The 20760-nt window shown below is 41.3% G+C and overlaps 1 long non-coding RNA gene across 1 annotated transcript; it reads left to right on the top strand.

Annotated features, from left to right (window-relative positions):
• The first annotated feature begins 8404 nt into the window (after positions 1-8404).
• On the top strand, positions 8405-18968 carry LOC121035738 (uncharacterized). Its single transcript, XR_005793039.1, has 2 exons — positions 8405-9071; positions 18685-18968. It is a non-coding gene; the product is annotated as an uncharacterized LOC121035738 (long non-coding RNA).
• The last annotated feature ends 1792 nt before the right edge of the window (positions 18969-20760 follow it).

The following is a 20760-nucleotide window of genomic DNA, read 5'->3' as shown; positions in this document are numbered from 1 at the left end:
CACACTAGCTACGTTCCAACCAGGAGAATTATTTAGCTATTAATTTAACAAATATTTATTGAATGCCTACTATATGGTAGGCACTGTTCTAAATACTGAGAATAAGACAGTGATCAAAACAAACAAAAATCTCTGCCTTTGTGAAGTTTATATACTAGTGATGAGGGCAGTCAACAAGCAAATAGATAGATAGATAGATAGATAGATAGATAGATGATAGAAATAGCTAGAGATATAGATGATATATATAGATATAGATATAGATACAGATATAGATATATAGTAAACTATACAGCATATCACATAGGGATAAAATTCTAAGGAGAAAAATTAATCAAAAAGAGGATCTCCTTAAATTGTCATCTGGCAGGGGCTGGGAGTAGAGTAAGAAGGAAGAAGGTGTAAAATTTTTAAACTGGGTGGCCATAAAAGCCCCAGCGCTATAGACCAGATATGTCTTTGATGTTTTGTTTAATTACATAAGGTAGAAGGTGGAAGGTGGAGGGTGAGGGTGAACAATTCTTTGAGGCTTAAATGTAGCCAGGTGTTGAGTCAATTCTAACAAATGGTGGACTATTCCTCTACCTGACTCCAACTTTAGCCATAACTCTTTACCACTAAGTCAAGACCTTTTTTGTACCAAGAAGTTTCTTGAATCAAGAAGTGGGAAGGCCATGCATGCTCTTTTCACTAGTGTAAAAGACTGATCCCTGCAACGGGTATTACTCACAAGGTCTGGCACCCAGGCTCTAGCTCCAGTCATCCCATTTTGTCTCTCCAAAGTAAGCAAAGAAAAAGGTGCCAACCAAGCTGAGATTCCTGTGGGATCAGAGCAGCTCCACAATCTCCTCACTTTTCAGTTTCCTGAGACACCCATCAATATTTTGCTTCTATATTACTATCTCTGGTTAACCTTTTTGACTGCTATCTTCCAGCAAATGTAAGTCCTAACCTTTTAATATCTTTCCTCTGAAACTAGGCAGGATTCTATCCAGGAAGGTTATGGGATCTGGCCTTTGCTGAGACAACATACCTCACATGTGCTCCAGACGAACAAAGACAATGTGATGGTTAATTTTATGTGTCAACGTGCCTGGGCATGGTCCTCATATATGTGATCAAACATTATTCTGGATGTGTTTTGGGGGATGAGATTAACATTCACATTGGTGGACTTTGACTAAAACAGATTGTTCTCCAGGCACCTGGGTGGCTCAGTTGGTTAAGTATCTGACTCTTGATTTCAGCTCAGGTCATGATCTCGCAGATTGTGATATTGAGCCCCGTGTTAGGCTCTGTGCTGACAGTATGGAGCCTACTTGGGATTCCCTCTCTCTCTTTGTCTCTCTATCTCAAAATAAGTTTATTTACTTAAGTAAATAAACTTAAAGAAAAATAAACCACATCGTTCTCCATAATGTAGGTGGGCTTCATCCAATCAGTTGAACACATGGATAGAAAAATGAATGACCTCCTCTGAGCAAGAAGGAATTCTGCAACTCTTCCCTGGGTCTCCAGGCTGCCAACCCATTCTGCAGATTTTGGGCTTGCCAACCCTCCACAATCATGTGAACCAATTTCTTAAGATAAGTCTTTTCTTCTCTCCCTCTCCCTCCCTTTCTCTCTCCCTCTCTCCATCCTATTGGTTCTGGTTCTCTGTAGAACCCTAACTAATATACAGAGATAATGCTTATTTGGGGGTGCCTTATCCAGGTAGCTTTTGTGATTGGCTGTAGAAGAGTTTTCCCCCAAACCTTGCAAAGTAGCAACTTAGCTGTGATAATCCCCATTTGTCTCAGAACAAAATAATCCCCATTTGTCCTGAGGGAGGGGGAGTGACTGTATAGAACCATCTGTTTCTAGGCCTCTTGACTAAGGAGGTGAGCAACCAATTCTACTTCTTTCTCTTCTTTTATCAGCTTCAATAGTACTCAATAAATTACTGTACCACATAAAAACATGTGTTTTTGTCTTTATCAGTAAAGTGTAAACTCCTCAAGGGCATGCACCATATGCTACATATACCATCACTGTAGCACCAACATACCTACGACGATAAATCACACATAGCAGAAGCTCCATAAAAGGTTGTAAGAGAAAGGAAAATTGGCCAAACTGTACACTGAGACACTAAATGGGAAAAGCTGACCTGATTTAACCCCAAGAACTAATCCAAGCATGCAGGTGTATGTGGTTTAATTTTGCATACCTTCTCTGAAAAATCACTTACCAAGCAAAGCTTCACACATTGTGGTTATAAGGATAAATTTTTTCACTGGCTCCAGTTCACATGGTTTAAATAGCATTTCTTCTTGCTGTGAACTTTATTTTTATTTGAAACTCCACAAATGTGAAACCATTTGAATCAGACCAGATGCAAGCACTCGAAATGTCCTGCTAGTTCCTTTCAGCTTCTTTCACTTGTGAAACAAGTGAATTTCATTTTAGTTCAAGTAAACCCTTACCCAGGAGTGCCCTTTTCCTCTGATGGTCTTCTCAAACCCCTCCACCCTTACTAGCTGTTTCAGAGGGGAAGTCAAATAATCTTAAAAAAATATTTTACCTTTATTCCTTAAAGACAAGATTTTTTTTTCCTTTGGCAGTCGTAAAATAATACAGAAGTATATGAGTATGTACATTACATGTAGATGTATTGGATGTATACTCAGCTCGCCCACATACACCCAATATCCTCTTTAGTTCACTCAGTTTATATGGATGCATAATAATAGGCCAGTTCCGGAATGATGCCTGCCTTATCATGAACAGAAACATGAAGACAAAGTTTTCCATTTTCACATACACTACTGTTTGGGTATGTAAGCATCCAATGTGGTTGGCACATGAGAGGCGAGTAATATTTGTGCCAAATTCCACTTGGAATCCCAACCTAGCCTAAGCATTAATTGTCTTTTTTTACTTTTGCAGTGTAAGATTTAGACCTAGAAAACAAATGGATTATTTGCAACTGGAGTTTATCCTTCTCAACTCTTCCCATTTTTCATTAAACTCTACTTTGGAAATCCTGTCTCTAACATAGATGACCAAGCCATGAGTGTCCAGACGCTGGACTAGTGACCAAAAAATGTCATTTTTTATCCAACCACCAAGGTGAATGACCTCTACTAGAGTGAGGCCTACTAGATGCATTTTAGAAGCACCCACATTTCAAACATACAATCCTTACACACAAACAACAACCAAAAGATGAAAATATCTCTGTATGGCATCCACTTAGGGGAAACCATTTATTTAAAAATGTAAGTGTAACAAGGAAAATGATGATATACATTGAAATATAGGCACAGAGGGAAAAACAGTATTTTGCTTTTACATCCAGGATGGGAAATCGTACAGAAGAACAATGAAATGCAGTCCCTTTGCCCTTTCTGCTCTTCTGAACCACTGTTGCAGCTGAGGGAGAAGAGAGAAGCAGAGGTTGCTGTAAGCTGACTTCGCAGCTGACTTAGCCATGAAGGGTCTATTGAGTGACCTGCCTAGACACCACTGGTGGCTCTGCTGCAATATTCACAATGCAGACTTTCACTACAGAACTACTGATCACATATATTCAATGTCTACCACATGCCAGGTGCTTCAGAAGCCTTATTCATCCTCTCAGTCACCCTTTATTTACTAGGGGTCATTGTACTCATTTTGTTCAATGAGGAAATAGAAGTTAAGCAGAAGCAAGTCGGTCACCCCCCCCAAATCACAGAAGTAATAAGTGACAGGTCAGGATTCAAATTCTAGAACTGACCTACTTGAAATCCAATTGCTAATTTCCACTATGATATCCTGGAAAAACAGAGCACAAAAACTTTTTTTTTTTTAACAGTCCTTTTCTATCACCTCTTTTTTGGTGATTCCCAGATCTGTATTTTCCTAGCCCATTCTAAATTAAACATCCTTAATTTCTCATGTTTCAGTTGATGATCAAAGCAGCAAATTCTACTTAAGGAAAAAAATAACTAGAGAGGAAAGAAAAGAAAGTCTTATACTTTCTATTTTTTTCAAAGGGAAGTAGCCCTCTGTTAGGGATTGAATAATGGCTCCCAAAAAAAGATATGTTGAAATCCTAACCCCCAGAACTTAAGTATGTGACCTTATTTGCAAATAGGGTCTGTATAGAGATAAGCAAGTTAAAATGAGGTCCTTAAGGCGGGCTCCAGTTTAATACAACTGATGTTCTTAGGAAAAATTTAGACACAGAGACAGATACATGTAGAGGGAAAACAACACGAAGACATACAGGGAGAAGATGGCTAGGGGACTGGGGTGGCGCATCTACAAATCCAGAAACACCCAAAATTGCCAACAACACACAGAAGCTAGTAAGAGGCAAGGAAGGATTCCCCTTCATGTTTCAGAAGGAGCACAGCCCTTGATTTTGGACTTCAAATCTTTAGAACTGTGAGACGCTAGTTTTCTATTGTTTTAAGTCACCCAGGTTATGGTACTTTGTTATGACAGCCCTGAGAAACTACTACACACGCCAAGGAATGAAAATAAAGAACAATGAGCCCTTGCTACTCCCCGTGTGATCTTGAGACCAGCAGACCCTGTGCCTCTTGGGAATACTGCGGGGCCCAAACCAGTCTTACTGGCTCACAGTCTGCTTTTCACCAACCCCTCCAGGTGACTCACACACACATTCAACTTTGAGAAGCACTCCTACAGAGAAGTAGGATTGCAAATTGGATGGACAATACATTCTAAAGATACATACTACAGATCCATTCTGATCTCTAGTTCAGAAAAAAAGAACAGACAAAAATACTGCCATAGGGCACCTCTGAAATGCTGCTTCAGGAGGAATGGAGGCTCCAGAAGGCCCACTGGAAGAGGCGGAATGCGTGTGGCTCGGCAGAAAGTGAATGTCTTTACCAGCAACAACCAAAAATATACTTAAGAAATAGGCAGGATCATGGTATGACCAAGAAAGAGACAACAGGAACAGAGCCAGGATGACCTGGAGAAGGAAAAACTTAAACTGGGTTCAAAACCAGAGGAAATCTAAGAGGCAAGTCTGGGTGACAAAAGACAGAATCAGGAGTGTGTGGGCAGGCTCTGAGGAAGGGAGGTGCATCTACCTCTTCCATCTCAGTAAGTGGGGGATCAATCAGGGGAGGGTGGGGACACCCAGAGATCTTGGTTATCACATACCTGTCACAAAGCCCTTTCATTGATTCCTATGAAGTCAATTTTGTCCTCTGAATTAATTTTTTCCCCAAAAGTATCGAGTGAAGAGTGCTTACCAAAGGGAAGCCCTGGACTGTCTGGGTGGCTCTTGCCCAGGGGCTCTGGGTCAGGGCTGGAGCTGGACCAGCTCCTTGCAAAGCACACAGGCCTCATTCAAGTTGGACCCAATCGCTCACTGAGATGTAGGCACTTGTTCAACATACACAGGAAGATTAGAGACATAAAATAAGGTAGAAATGATTGATCCCAGCTAAGATGTGGAAGGAGGGGTGAAAATGCAGACTGTGTTCCAGATGGCACAAGTTACAGGGAAGAAACTTCTCAAGCTGAGGCTCAGCTCCGGTGACCTCTGGAAAAGAGAAAATTGGAACTAAATCCCCAGAGACTGACAACAGGGTGATGAAGGGCTGACCTTAACAGCTTCTTTGTTCTCAGCATGGCTACATCCCATGCAAGGACAAAATTCTGATCAGCATTGTAAATGGTCCACACGGTTTCCAGCTGAAGGCTATAGATTCTTCACCCTTTCCTTCTCCCATTTATGGACACCACATGCCAAAAATCAATAGAATACAGTAACAAAGCAAAACTTGAATCTTTGCCTGGAAAGAACCCAAATCTCCAGGTTTTCTCCCAATTCTTAATTTAAAATTTCTCAAACAATAGAATAAACCACTGAGTCACAGTTAACTCTGACAAAATCGGTTCATCCATCCATTTTTAATTCTTCATTTTCCACCTTTGCAACAATTAAAATACTCACTTGAGATGAAAAAATTTTAAATACACTCCAACAGAAAATTTGTGACCCCAAAATGATCTGTTTTATAGATTAGTGTGATTGCTGAAAATAGTTGTCTATAATTATTGCATATGAGTTTATTTGGGATTCTTATTCTGGGGAATAACTAGGTGAGGTGGCCAAAAAAATCTGACCATGAAGAGGGACATTCTAAATAGCCCACTTTGCCCACAGAGCAAATGAGACTGGCATATCAACACTTAATAACTATAACACAGACTGCAAAAAACTGAAAGGCAGAAAAGAAAAACCCTCTGGAAATGCTATCTTCCACCACCCTCCCCCACGCATACACAGCCAAGATGCCTCTCGTTTTTTTAATACAGGAAACATTTGTGGGACAAATGTAGACTAGGAAGAATTGTATCATGCTCCCAAGTCAGCTAAATTTGAAATAAATCAGAAGTTAAGATACCCTTGTCCTGATACCCTTGAACTGCTTCTTCCTCTCTGCTTGTCGTTTTTTTCAAGGCCCAGTTTAAAAAACTCCAGCTTTCCGTGACCTCTCCCTCCTCTGAATTTCACTCTGAAATGTCTGAACTGAAGGTCTGTTTCCTTTCCCTGGTATGAAGTTTAATACATACATATACATGTTTTGGAGAAAAGAAGATGAATGTCTTCAGATGTGGGGTTTGGAATTTTGACATTAAAACTAGACCGTTAGTAGCCCACTTATGTTATTACATGAAACAGTCTGGTTCAAATAGTACCACAGGGCTGAAGATCAAGTAATGCATTTTCAGTAGATAGACTGCAGCCAAAATGGTCTATCAGGATCAGTATGTCCCGTCTTCATGAAGCCAGCCTAGTCAGCAATCTGCTTGTGCATGAGGAGCTCCTTGAACTGAAAGGAATCTGAGGAGGATGACGGGGCTTTGTCAATGACTTTATTTTCAAGAGTTTGATCACTGTTCGTGTATATATACCACCGCTGAGCTTTCATTTCCCAGGGAAACCCAGGACCATTCGCAGCACTCAAGAAACTTTTCTCAAAGGCAGAGATGAGCCCAGTATGCCCTCAAACGAGCTTCCAAACTGCCAACCTTGTCTTGGTTAAATGTTCCTATGTAACTGTGGGCTTATGACTTAACGCTCTCATTGCATGCTTTTTGGACAGTTGGAATGAAGAAGGGAAAATTATGTGCAGCAAAATCCTATAATGCATTGGTTTCATATAGACACAGGCACTGTGTTATCAACAGGCATCTCACTCCAAATGGGATCTTCAAGGCAGCCTGGATCACTTTCCCCTCCATCACAATGTGCAGCACCCCATCACCGCTAAGCCAGTTTTCTCTCTCTTCCTCTTCCTTCCTCTTTCTCTCTCTCCCTCTCCCTCCTCCTTCTCTCCTCTCTTTCTCTCTGTCTCTCTCCATCTCTGTCTCTCTCTTGCCTTCCTCCCCTCCCCCTCTCTGAAGCAAATTACACATGTTAAAAACAGAGCTATGTGCTTTATGATTGTTTTGGCACCTTCCTACCACCAGCCATTCCTTCTCTTCAAACTTGATGAAATCACAATGATTCATTAGCTTTATTCAGAATGGTTGTGCGATACACTCTTGAAGGAGCCATGAGCCAGTTACAGTGCCCAAATAACTGGACTTAAAAGGAATAGAATAGCTGCACCCTTAACTAAATTGAACGTGACAGAGACTCGTATAAGATTTTAGTCGTATTTAACACAATTAAAATTAAGCCAGCATAAATGCACTGAGCTTTGGAAGTCACTTCCTCTCTGTTCCTGGAGAAGAATCAGGATCATGATATGTCACGAATGTTTTGAATAAGAGGTGAGGTCCTAGCCTATATGTCTTTGAATTCTACGACGTCAAGATCCTAACACAGTGGGGAAAATGACTGGAAAGAAAATGATTGACAGATGATGAATCTGAGGTAATATAATTTAATTTTAAAGAGTCAGGTCAAAAGAAAATGGTATTTCAGATGATCAAAAAAAAAAAAAAGGATTGTTGATCAGAGTCTGTTGTCCCAGTAAAGCCACAAATTACATTCTGAGAAGCAAAAGAAAACTTAGGAGGTGTCTAATTCAATCTCTTAATTGTGCCTATGAGAAAATCGAGTAAGAAAAACACAACGACCTTCCTAACACTATCTGATTACAAACAAGAATTGAGATGGAACCCAAAGAATGTCACTCTCAGCTCAGTCTTCTCTCTACCATGTGAAGCAAGGTTCCCACACATTAATGAACGTCTCCAAAAAGTAGGGACAGATGGTATCATTATGGAAACTCAATGGTTATTGGGTTTCATTTATGAAAGTTGCATCTTTCCTTATTTACCTTATTTTACGGAAGTCCCAAAATTCATCCACTTACCAAATCAATTTCACATTTTCAGGGCATATATTTCAACAGTTATTTAGAGACGATTCTTTTTACAAATGGAAATCTCCATACCATGTACATACCAGGTTCGAAAGTCATTTTCAGTCATCCACTGCAAAGTGAGACAGAAAAACTCATTTCTACTTTGTTAAGATGGTGTCACCAACATAATAAGGGCTCACAGTTCTAGCTTCTCTCTAACACTCAAATCCAAAATTGATTTTCTTTCCCAGTTTCTTCCCTTGATTATTCATTACTTGGCACAAAAGAAACGTTCAACCTTTCTTCTTTCTCCCAAGAACATCTTTGAGCAGAGAACACAGTGTATCATACAAACTATCACACTGACTACAATCTAACTGGAAACCATGTGGTCCTGAAATTTGCTGCTGTCCCTTCTTCTCTTTGCTAGCACCATATCCAAAATTTACAATCTGCTGGAAAATATTTAGAGTCCACAAATTTGCTCCAGAGACACTCTGGTGGCAAGAAACCTCCTTGGAGATATAATTCTAGAATTCTCACAAAATTAAACTCATCTTTGGGAAACTTGTCAGCATTCAGGCTGGGAGTATCTAGGCAACTGAGATGAAACACAAGACTGGTCATAGGGCAGCCAGAAAAAGATAATAAGAATGTAAGAATCACTAAAATAAATCAGACCCACGATCCATTTGCCTGTGCATCACTCTCCCTGTGGTACCAATGAGAACAAGAATTGTGAGTAAGGAAAGAAGTAGACTTCATACTTTCTGGAGACTTGCCTTTTTCATTTCTCTTGAGTGCCTGCTGCCCTTCCCAGATCGGCCCCCCTGCATTCCTGGCCACACACAGAAATATTTCTTTCCACACCTGCAGTTCCCTTCTCCACTGGGCATCATATCTCCTTGTTAGGAGAAGAGCATTCACTTAAGACTTTGCCTGAAAATGCAAGTGACTTGTAACCAGACTTAACATGCTCACCTTCCTGGGGGCATTTTACATCTCCAAAAAGGAACTTGTGGATCCAGAGGAATGGATTTCTAATGCTGGGATTTGGGCTGAGATATCCGAGGGCTCAAAGCCTACTCAGCACTTTAGAAATTACACCGGGTAGATTTTCTCCATAAGTGGAAACACTCAGCTCTAGGATGGGACTAAAATGATGGAAATTGCATGAATTTAGACTCAGGACATTGGGCTCCTGGTTCGGGCTCCCCAAAGCAAGAGTTAAGCAAATCACTTCATCTCTTCCTCCATTTCTTCCTCCATGAAATAGATTTCAGAATACATGCCTCAAAACCCTTTTGTGGTGGTCATGTGGCTAGCATGTATGTGAAAGCAATTTACAAACACTAGTCACCTTAATTATGGAAATTTATCATTTTCCTCATTGATGTCAATTAGGACAATACATTCTGGTGATTCTAGCCTTTTAAAAGATTCTTCCTCTTTTTAATTTTATTTATTCATTTTGAGAGAGACAGAGATAGTGCAAGCTGGGGAGGGTCAGAAAGAGAGGGAGAGAGAGAATTCCAAGCAGGCTTCATGCTGCCAGTGCAGAGCCCGACGTGGAACTCAAACCCACAAAACCGTGGGATCATGACCTGAGCCAGAACCAAGAATCAGAACCTTAACTAACTGAGCCACCCAAGTGCCCCAAGGATTCTTCTGAAGTAGACGTTAGCAAAATTTGTAAAAAAAAAAAAAAAAAAATCACAGTAAATTATTTTGGCTTTTCAGGTCATACAGTAACTTTGACTATGAAACTCTGCTGTTGTAGAGAGAAAGAAACCACAGAGGATATGTAAACAAATGGACATGCCCAGACTTGGCTTGCATGTTGCAGTTGGCCAATCTCTATTCTAAAAACAAAATATCAAAATAGGGATATAGGAGAACAAACAATGTACCTGAAGGTACCTTCTTATTTCCTTGACTTGTATCCTGCCTACCTCAAAAACTATGTATCTAACAAGAAGCTTATAAAGCAAACAGTAGAAATGATGTACACTCTTGAATAAGTGCGTTATGTTCTCTGGTCTGTGGCGCACACATTGGTGAGCAGGCTCAGCTGTCACTGGTCGCCCTGGTGCAAGAATGGCTTGCTTGTCAACTCCTCCCACTTTCTGTCTCAGGTTGAGCAACAGGGATGAAGCTCTGATGATGGAGAGAAGAGCTGATGGCACGTGGTTTCTGGTGCAAAGACTTCCAGACCACAGCTCTTCTATTTCAGAGTAACTCAGTCCCCATCAATACCTCCCATATCCCAACCCTGCCTAATGTACCATTTCTAAGTGTTCTGACTATTCCTTTGGCTACTTGCTGACCCCACTCTCTCCCCTTGCTCTGGACCCACCACTGCAGAACTTTTGTCATTGTTTTTGCTCTAACTAGCAGGGGCAAGATCCACCAGGGAATATTCAGGAGTAGAAAAATTACAATTCAAGTTGTTTTTAGGCCACACTACTCTGGAATAGGTAGTGTGAAATCAGTGTGTCTATCTTAGAGACTCCTCAACAATTGGACATTAACGGTCAGGGTGTCTCATGCTTTCTGGCCTCCACCCTGTCTTCCTTATCCCTCCCAAACACTGGTTCCTGACATATCGTGTCACCAATGCTCATGTAAGAAAACATACAAACAACAGGGCACATGGGTGGTTCAGTCAGTTAAGCATCCGACTTCCACTCAGGTCAATCAGGTCATGATTTCATAGTTCATGAGTTTGAGCCCCATGACAGGCTCTGTGTTGACAGCTCAGATCCTGGGGCTTGCTTTGGATTCTGTGTCTCCCTCTCTCTCTGCCCCTCCCCTGCTCTCTCTCTCTCTGTCTCTGACTCTCTCTCTCAAAAACAAATAAACATTGAAAAAAAAAAGAAAAAGAAAGGAGGAGAGAGAAAGAAGAAAGAAGAAAGAAGAAAGAAAGAAAGAAAGAAAGAAAGAAAGAAAGAAAGAAAGAAAGAGAAAGAAAACATACAAACAAAAAGAAAACTTAAAAATCTGCTGCAGGCACCTGGGTGGCTCAGTTGGTTAAGTGTCCAACTTAGTCTCAGGTCATGCATGATCTCATGGTTTGTGGCTTCAAGCCCCATGTCTGGCTCTGCACAGACAGTGCAGAGCCTCCTTGGGATTCTCTCTCTCTCTCCCTCTCTCTCTCCTTCTCTCTCTGCCCCTCCCCAGCTTCTACTCTCTCTCTGTGTCTCAAAAATAAACTTTAAAAAAAAATAATAATAATAATAATAATCCCTCCATTTCTACATGTGTTACAATCTTTAAAAGTCCACGGTGCAGGGTTACCTTGTGCACATCTCCCTCAGACTTGGGTGATAGGGCACTTTTCTTTCATTCAGTTTAACCCTCTGTATGCAAGAGTCTGGTGGTTGTGGCTAGGTGCTGGGAGGGAGGCAGTCCAAATAGGCCCAGACAACAAATGTAACGCTGAAGTCCTTACTTGGTGACTTCTCTCCCTGGCAATATTGATAGTCAGGCTTGTAACTCTTCTACTTCCTGACCTAATCTTTCTCAAAGTTTCATTGCTTCTCAGTCCTGAGTCTCTCCAGAGCCCATCCCTCCTCTCCAAACCTGCTGCTACTACGCAGGCTCTTTCTCTATCACCTGGAATATGCTTCTTATAACTGATTTTTCTTGCCAGCCAGTTTCCCCCACTCCAGGTGCCCTCCCCTGTTAGAGTGTTTTGTCTAAAACACTAACCTCTCCCTTCTTTGGCAGGTGTGTGACCTGGGGAACACCATCACCAAAACAAGCAGGGGACTAGTTACAACGCATTTTCCTGGCTTCCACTCTTGGAATCACAATCTCTAGACGGGAGGGGCCCAGAAATGGGCATTCCTCCATTTCTTAACTCCTGTCCTCCTCCAACCAGCAATTCTGTTGTATACGGAGTTGTCCAAGATACCACTGGCTTAGGGGTGAGATCCAATCTCCACAGACGACCCGCTCCTCTTGTTTCAAACTGGTCCCCTCACCGATTTTCCGGCCCTCTTAGATCTGATAGGTAAAACTGGTCATCATGGTAGATGAACATTTCTTTCTGGAAGCATAAGCTTGGGACTCTCCGGAGGGCTGTTGGTTCTCTCGACTTTTGAAGGAGGGGTTTTCCCTCCCACAAGCCTAAGCACTGCCCCTCACCTCCACACTTTCACACTGCTTTCACCCACACATGGGTGAAAGGTGGCCAATTGTGGGAGGACATGGAACCTGAGTCATGAGCCATGTCCTTCCAGCTGCACACTATTGGCATTCGGTGGGAAGGCTGCTGACAGGAGGGGTGACTTCACCGAAACGCTGCTATCTCGCAAGCTCCTCTGAGACCCAAGGCAGGATCTGCTTCCCTGACAACTAGGTTAATGACTGGCTTGATAAACATTTGGTGAATTAATAAATAATGGAAGGAAGCAATCAATCAATAAATGAACAAATATGTAAATAGCCGAGCCTAAGGAAAAGAGTGTGCTAAATACCTTGAGAGGCATTTTTGTTATGCACAGGCATGATTTTTGACGAAGTAATTCAACACATCTGCTTGTTGGTTTGCTCTTTGGGAATGAGATTCTGGATAAGACTGAGTATAAGAAATAGTATGAATTGTACTCTCCTTCTGTGATTATTCCCTCTGTGATTTCACCATTAACCAAAGCCAGTAAACAGTAACCTTCTAATTTATTCATTATTCCTACTGTTGAAATTGTGACAAGGCTCCAACATAACAGCTTCTCTCTATCATCATTTTGGACGAGCCGAACATTCTTTAGAAGCATTTGGATGTGTGGGTGTGGGTCTGTGGTACGTGGTGTGGGGGAAGGATCACAGAGGCCTGGAAAAAGTCATACTTCGAAACTCAAAAAGCCAACTTGCACCTATTTCAGCAAATTGGAAATTGATGGTGTGTAACTCTGAAGGGCCTAGCGGTAGCTATTATTTCCATCCAGGCTATTATTAACTGGTAATATTTTCTCTAGTAAACATTCAATTACCATAGCAACAGGAGGCATGTCACATGGACACAAGGGCTCCCTGGCTCTGCCAGAATAATGGACGGCGTTTCAAATGAATTTCAGAAAATGCAAAGAGACTTGCCAAAAGAATATTTTTGAAATACTAAACTCAAGTTTTGTTCGAGACAAAGGAAAGACGAGAGCTCTGATAAAGTGGAAACTTCACAAACCCCACTTCTGGTATAATGCATCCAGGGCCTTCCCATCAGGCCCAGAAGTGCCTTCTTCCTACCTGAGCCAAACCCTCCACTGGGCTCTGGATATTATTACATGCCCTCTTCTAAGACTTTTATTTACACTGTCAAGTATTTCTTCTAAATCCTGTGGCTTCAATCTCTTCCTGCCCATCAATATCTTTTGAAAAATCACTTATATCGACTCACAGTATGCACGCAAAACATAAATTGTAAGAGTACAGCTCAATAAATTATTTCAAAGTAAACACGCCTATGTACCCACTATATAGTAAGAAAAAGAATATGACAGTACCCAGAAGCCTCCCTATACCCTAGCCCATACACGATTCACCTAGCCCTAATGGAAACCACTATAAGTTCGTTTTCCTTGGTTTGAAATTTGTATAAACCGACTTTCACATTGTTTTCTTTAGGGTCTAGCTTCATCCGACTCAAAAATACAGTCAATAGAATCCTGCATGTTGTTGCATGCCATAAAAGTACATTCATCTCATTGTTGTATTTGTATCCTGAGGCTGCTCTAACCACAAACTAGGTGGCTTAACAGCAATTTATCGTCTCACAATTTTGGAGGCTAAAAGTCCAAGATCAAGGTGTCAGCAAAGTCCATTCCCTGTGAGGGAGAATCTGTTCCAGGCCTCGCTCCTAGCTTCTGGTGGTTTGCTGGCAATCTTTGGCACTCCAGGTCTTGGAAGTAGATGTATTGTTCTGTTTTCTGCCTCTAAGTTCACATGATGTTCTCCTGCTTTATATCTCTCTTCACAAGGCATTCTTTCTACCAGTCATTTTGGATTAGGGACCCAACATGGGTCTTCTTAACTAATTACATTTTTTGCCATGATCATACTTTCAAATAAGGTCACATTCTGAGGTTCTGGGGTTTAGGACTCCAACATAAGAATTTGTGAGGGGACACAATTAAAACCATAAGGAGTGCTACAAAGTATTCCATTGTACAAAATCACCACAATTTATTTTGTTCATTCTCCTGTGGGTGGATATTTGGTAATTTCCAATTGGGGCCATGCCATCCTGGGACAAGGGCTGATCCTTGACAAAAGAGTAAAGAGCATGAAGTTTGTCTTTGATGTTGCTCTCCTATCCTAGGCTTTCCACTGAATATTTTCCTCCTGCCTCAATACCTTTTTCCTCTGTAAGGTTTTATCCTGTTGCAATTTAATAACAATAAGATTTGCTGATTTGGTCTTTGGAAGTTACTCTTCTGCCCAAGCCTCTCTTTAGAGGGAGATTCCAAAAGACCGGAGAGTATTGAAACTTAATGGAATGAATCTCCAGCCTTGAACTCCAGGATGTGGGAAATATTTGGAGGGAGGCTGGCATGCATTTTCCCCAAATCAAACAAAAACCAGTGGAGACTTTCATTACACAATATGACCCAGATATAGCATGTTAACGGATATCATGGGATAAAATAATAGATGCATCAGCTTTTGCCACAATAATGAAAAAAATCCACCTCAAGTATCAGTAGCTTAGAACAGTAATAATTTATTCTCATAGGTCTGAGGGCCGGCTGCAACTTGCCTGAGCCAGGCTGGACTCCATTCAGGCTACAGGGTCAATTCAAGTCTGCTCTCACATGCATTGGTTCTGAGGCCTGATTTCCAAGGGCAAGGCAGGTCACAGTTAGTGTGCAAACACATTTCAACCCTCTGCTCACCTCACATCATTTCAACACCTAACTGATTAAAGTAAGTCACATGACCAAGTAAATGTATGTGGGACAGAGATACATTCCTCCCATGGAGATGAGGAAAGTAAGCATTTGCTGAGTAATACGGTGATCTATCACAGAAAGGATGAGAAGGTTCTGTAGTCAGATGACATGAGGTAGAGATAGAAAAGAGCAGAAATTATTTGTCTCTGACCTGATAATTTTTCTCAGATCAGCTAAGGGTTTCCATGTGGGACATCTTTCCTCTCTAATGAGCTGACAAGATATAATGGTGGTTTATTAGTTTGCTAAGGCTGCCATAAATACCACGAACTGGGTGGCTTATGCAACAGAAATTTGTTGTGTCACAATTTTGGAGGCTAGAAGTTCAAAATCAAGACGTTGACAGTATTGGTTTCTCCTGAGGCTTCATTCCTTGGCTTACAGATGGCTGTTTTCCCCCTATGTCTTCACACGGTCTTCCCCTTATGTGTATCTGTCAAAATTTCATTTTCTTGTAAGGACACCAGTTGTATTAGATTAGGGTCCACCCTAATGACCTCATTTAAATTACATCTTTAAAGACCTTATTCCCAGGGGAGCCTGGGTGGCTCAGTCCGTTAAGTGTCCGACTTCAGCTCAGGTCATGATCTCACCAGTTCATGAGTTCAAGCCCCGCATCAGGCTCTGTGCTGACAGCTCAGAGCCTGGAGCCTGCTTCAGAGTCTGTCTCCTCCTCTCTCTGCCCCTCCCCCACTTGCACTCTGTCTCTCTCTTTCTCTCTCTTTCTCTCTCAAAAAGAAATAAATAAACTTAAAAAAAAACTTATTTCCAAATACAGTTAGAGTCTGAGGTACTAGGGATTAGGATCTCAACACAGGAATTTTCAGAGTGTGCAATTCAGCCTGTAACTGTGGCCAAAAGCATAGGGCTCAGAAAGTAAACAGAGGTGGGTTTGAATCTTGCATTTATCACACACTGGATGGCCACCTCTCCACACCTGTAGTTTTTCCATGTCTGCACTTGCAGATGGTAATGTCTCCTCAGCAGATTGCCTTGCCATTGCTTTCAGGAGTCAATGAGATGAAGCACATAAAATGCTATCACAGGGTCTGAAACAGTGTTCACAGTGTTATGAAACTCACAAATAATGAATACTGTTGCTGTTATTATTTTTCTATTAAAACACTGTAACAATAAAGCACATTCTAAGCCAGACACTTCATAGAGCACAGAGTCCGTTTATAAAGATGTGTAACATAAAAATCACTTGGCAGTTTAATTCATGTAACTTTGTGTGCCACCACACTTCAGTTGAAAAAAAGTCACTTGGCAGTAACCACGAAAATATTATGTTTCATTTTGTGGGCCAGCAGCAAGCCCTAATTTCTCTTATGACTTTTTATACTCTTAGGCCCTGCAAAGGTCTTCTGAGTGAGGTGTGCACATCATTATGTTGATTTTGCAGCCGAAGAAACTAGGTACAGGAAAGTGTAGTGATTTGACTGTCAACGTGGAGTTAGCAGATCAGTGACTCCTAGAATCCAGTCTTTTCCTACAAGCTTGGCTCACAGATCCACAGTGAACAGCCTTCACTCCTTTCTTTGCTTTGATGATCATATACAGTTTGATTGGAAGCTTACACTATAATTTCACAGTGATTACATGCCCCTGAAGATCATTTTGTAAGTAAATTGTTTTGAAACCAAAGATAATCATTGTTATATGACCATAGCCCTTTTTCTTATGCCATATTCTCTACCAAGAATTTAACCAAGCTAAAGTTACATTTGAGAGTCCCAGTAGCTGGCTCTAGGCTCTGCTCTGCATTCTGGGACTCTAATTTCATCAGCTCTATGGAGATGAATTACTGTTTCCTGGCCTCTGGAATAACCTCTACCCTTTCCACTTGAGTGTATATACAAAGAAAGCTGCCACAGGGCTTTCCACACAAACTCTCTCAAACATCACGCCAGAATGAATCAGAAAAGAGGCCTTGCATGATGGGTTGTTCAAATTGGAATAAATTGGATGGGTCCAGAAGCTCTGAAACATGCTCCTGATATCCAGACATACCCAAATGTTCTCTTCTTTTTCTTAGAAACTTCCTAATTTCTTGGCTATATAGTCTCTAGGAACATCTCCAGGTTTAAGAATCTTCTATTCTAGGGGTGCCTGGGTGGCTCAGTTGGTTGAGCGTCTGGCTTCAGCTCAGCTCATGATCTCACAATCTGTGAGTTTGAGCCCCACATCAGGCTCTGTGCTGACATCTTGGATCCCAGAGCCTGCTTCGGATTCTGTGTCTCCTTCTCTGTCTCCCCCTCTCCTGCTTTCTCTCTCTCTCTCTCTCTCTCTCTCTCTCTCTCTCTCAAAAATAAATAAACATTAAAAAAAATTTTTTTTAAATCTTCTACTCTAGGTTAGTGGCTCAGAGCTACCCTACCTACTAACTGTAGAGGGCAGTCATAATTGTGGCCTTCCTTAGTTCTCTTATCGACAAATAAAGCAATAAACTACAGTACAAAACGTTAATAGTGACCCTTGTCCTGGGCAATCTACATTTACTGCATTTTTCCAGTCTGCCTGAAATTTTTATAAAGAGTGATTAAAATTTAGATTATGCCCACTTTTATTTTACTTATTTATTTTATTTTAGAGAGACAGTGGTGTGAGCAAGGGGCAGAGAGAGAGAGAGAAAGGGAGAGAGAGAATCTCAAACAGGCTCCATGCACAGCTTGGAGCCTGACATAGGGCTCAATCCTATGACCATGAGATCATGACCTGAGCCAAAAGCAGGAGTCGGCTCAACCGACTGAGCCACCCAGGCACCGACTGAGCCGCCCAGGCATCAGATTATGCCCATTTGTAGAGTTACCAAGTGAATAAGCAATTATTTACCCACCAGCCTATCCTGCTTGCTCATAAGTCCCAGAGTAAAGGGCAAAAGAGAAGTATCTTGACCATCACATCTGCCTTTGGCATCTGACAATAAAGTATATTCGTCTGCTACCATTTTCCCAGAGTCACAAGATAAAAGCGACATTCTTTTCTAGATAATACAGAAAGAGCTTATGGTTTAAATTGCTTCAATCTCTGCCACTTATTTCTCAAAATCCTGTCTCACTCGTCTGTGGTCATGTGGTAAAACTCATCTGGAATGCATAATGTTTATATTGACTTGCCTTTTTATTCCATTTTCACTTTCTGGTGTAAAAGCAAAGCTTTTCTGGGCTCAGTAATGTTTTTCACTCTTTTCGTGGCAATGGTTTTTAGAAACAGAAATGATAGCAGTTTCCATATACACATTTCCCAATAAACTTGTCATCAAAATTTCTCAGAGAGCTCACATTAATCACTTTTAGCCATTCCTTCCATGCAAATGAGGAAGCCTTGAAATCATCTGAGCTGTGCTTGCAGTGGATTCAATGGCAAAATCTAAAATACTATTGTGTTTGTTTTCAAAGGATTAAAGATGCCCCTCTACAATTCCTGAGTATTGGTAACATCAGGCAATCAGCCTTTCCAGAAGACAAGAGGAAAAAGAGAAAACACCTCTGTTTGAAGCAGGAAAAACAAAGAAAAAAAAAAAGCATCATCATTAGAACAGACTTAGGACAAAACATAATTTAAGATGTTTAACAGTTGATCTTGTGCTCATTTGAATCTGGCGGATATTGTCTTGAGCACTGAACTACTGAAATCAAGAGATAAACAATGGAGAGAACTGAAATTAAAAGTTAAATCCTTGCATGTGTGTGGACGTCTTTCTCTGTGTGTGTTTTCTTCAAATGGGCAAACCAGCTTGTACTTTCTTTCATCTGAAACCCGCTTTGGCACAGGACTGTCCTTACAGAACTCCGGATGAACTACTTAGGTGGGATTTCTGGATGGGTTGCTGGAAATGAGATCCCAATCTGCCCCCTGATTTCCTGTGTAAACTGGAGACCTTAATCTCTGTACCCTGTTTCCTCATCAGTAACTTTATTCAAATGAGGGAAGGTAAGGGAGTCATACAGAGGCCAAGAGGGCAAAAGGGGAAATGCAAGGCATGGCTTTAAGAGTAGTAATGTAGATTGCCTGAATATCTCATCAAGTCTGAATGGGCCACACAGTTTTGCTGGGGAGAGTTCACCATTAAAAGCAAGAAAAAGAAGAGATTTCATACATACATCTATCCATATAGTTCTTTAAACTTAGGCCCTGAATAGGACACAGATTGGAAAGTGGTATGCATTTCTACATATCCATGACCCTTTCTCCTAGGTTGTGAGCAGAGGAGCAAGAGTGAGGTTATTTAAATCAGTTTGTTTTCTTAATGTGGCTATGAAACAGTGGCGCTCAAGCCCCACTGGGCATCAGAATCTCCTGCCTGGACTCTACACTTAAACCAGTCATTATTTTTTTGATACTCTTAATCTCCACAGGTAATTCTGATAAGTGGCCAAAATTAGAAAATATTCAGGTCTATATTAGGATTCTGATTCTTTTGGAATTTACAAAGAACATTCAGATCATTGACTACTCTTTTTCCTTATTCATTTTTTTTTTAAGTTTTTTTTTTTTTAACGTTTATTTATTTTTGGGACAGAGAGAGACAGAGCATGAATGGGGGAGGGGCAGAGAGAGAGGGAGACACAGAATCAGAAGCAGGCTCCAGGCTCTGAGCCATCAGCCCAGAGCCTGACACGGGGCTCGAATTCACGAACCACGAGATCATGACCCAGGCTGAAGTTGGACGCTTAACCGACTGAGCCACCCAGGCGCCCCCCCTTATTCATTTTTAAAACATTAAGCAGACATAGTCTGAATTAAACATTTGAGTTTGTGTTGAGTAGTTGTAAGTACTTTCCTGCCTAACATTGTCTTTAAAAGTTTTTCTGTATTTCAAATCTGTACAACCCCATCAGGAGGACCAGTAGAGTCTAAGCCCTTGAAAACTTCTCCCTCTGGGTCGAGATTTCTTCCCCTGGACACTATTGAGTTGGATAATTCTTTGTTGTGAAGGGATGTCCTATGTATGTTAGGATGTTCAGCAGCAACCCTGGCCTTTACCTACTAGATGCCAGTTGAACGACCCTTCCCCCAATTTTGACAACCAAAAATGTCTTGGGTCATTGCCAAGTGTCCCCTGCAGGGCAAAATCAGCTTCATCTTAGAACCACTGTTTTGTTTGAAAGAAAGAAACATAGAGCAATTGAATTACATGAAATATTTCTCATCCATCAAGCTTTCTTTGACTTTGGACTCCCAGATCAATGGGAAGACCTTTCTGATGAACTGGTCTAGTATCAGTGGAAGTGAGTTCTCCCTACTGCTTCCACACCTTGTTGTTCCCGTCTCTACTCCACTAGCCCTGCTGGCTCTCCCAGAGAGAGGTCATTACTAGTAACTAATCTCTGTGCCCTTCCATCATCTCTAGGGCAATAACAGAGCTGCTGTAAAGCCCCTTCTCCTTCCACAGGCCTCTACATAAGGCCATCCCCTCCAAGTCAGGTCCATCTCAAGGAATTAGCTACCAGAGGCTCTAGATGTCAGGCATC

Source organism: Herpailurus yagouaroundi, unplaced genomic scaffold (genome assembly GCF_014898765.1).
Source record: "Herpailurus yagouaroundi ecotype Mexico unplaced genomic scaffold, PumYag 162, whole genome shotgun sequence".
Lineage (NCBI taxonomy): Eukaryota > Metazoa > Chordata > Mammalia > Carnivora > Felidae > Herpailurus > Herpailurus yagouaroundi.
This window is presented reverse-complemented; position numbering and strand designations above follow the sequence as displayed.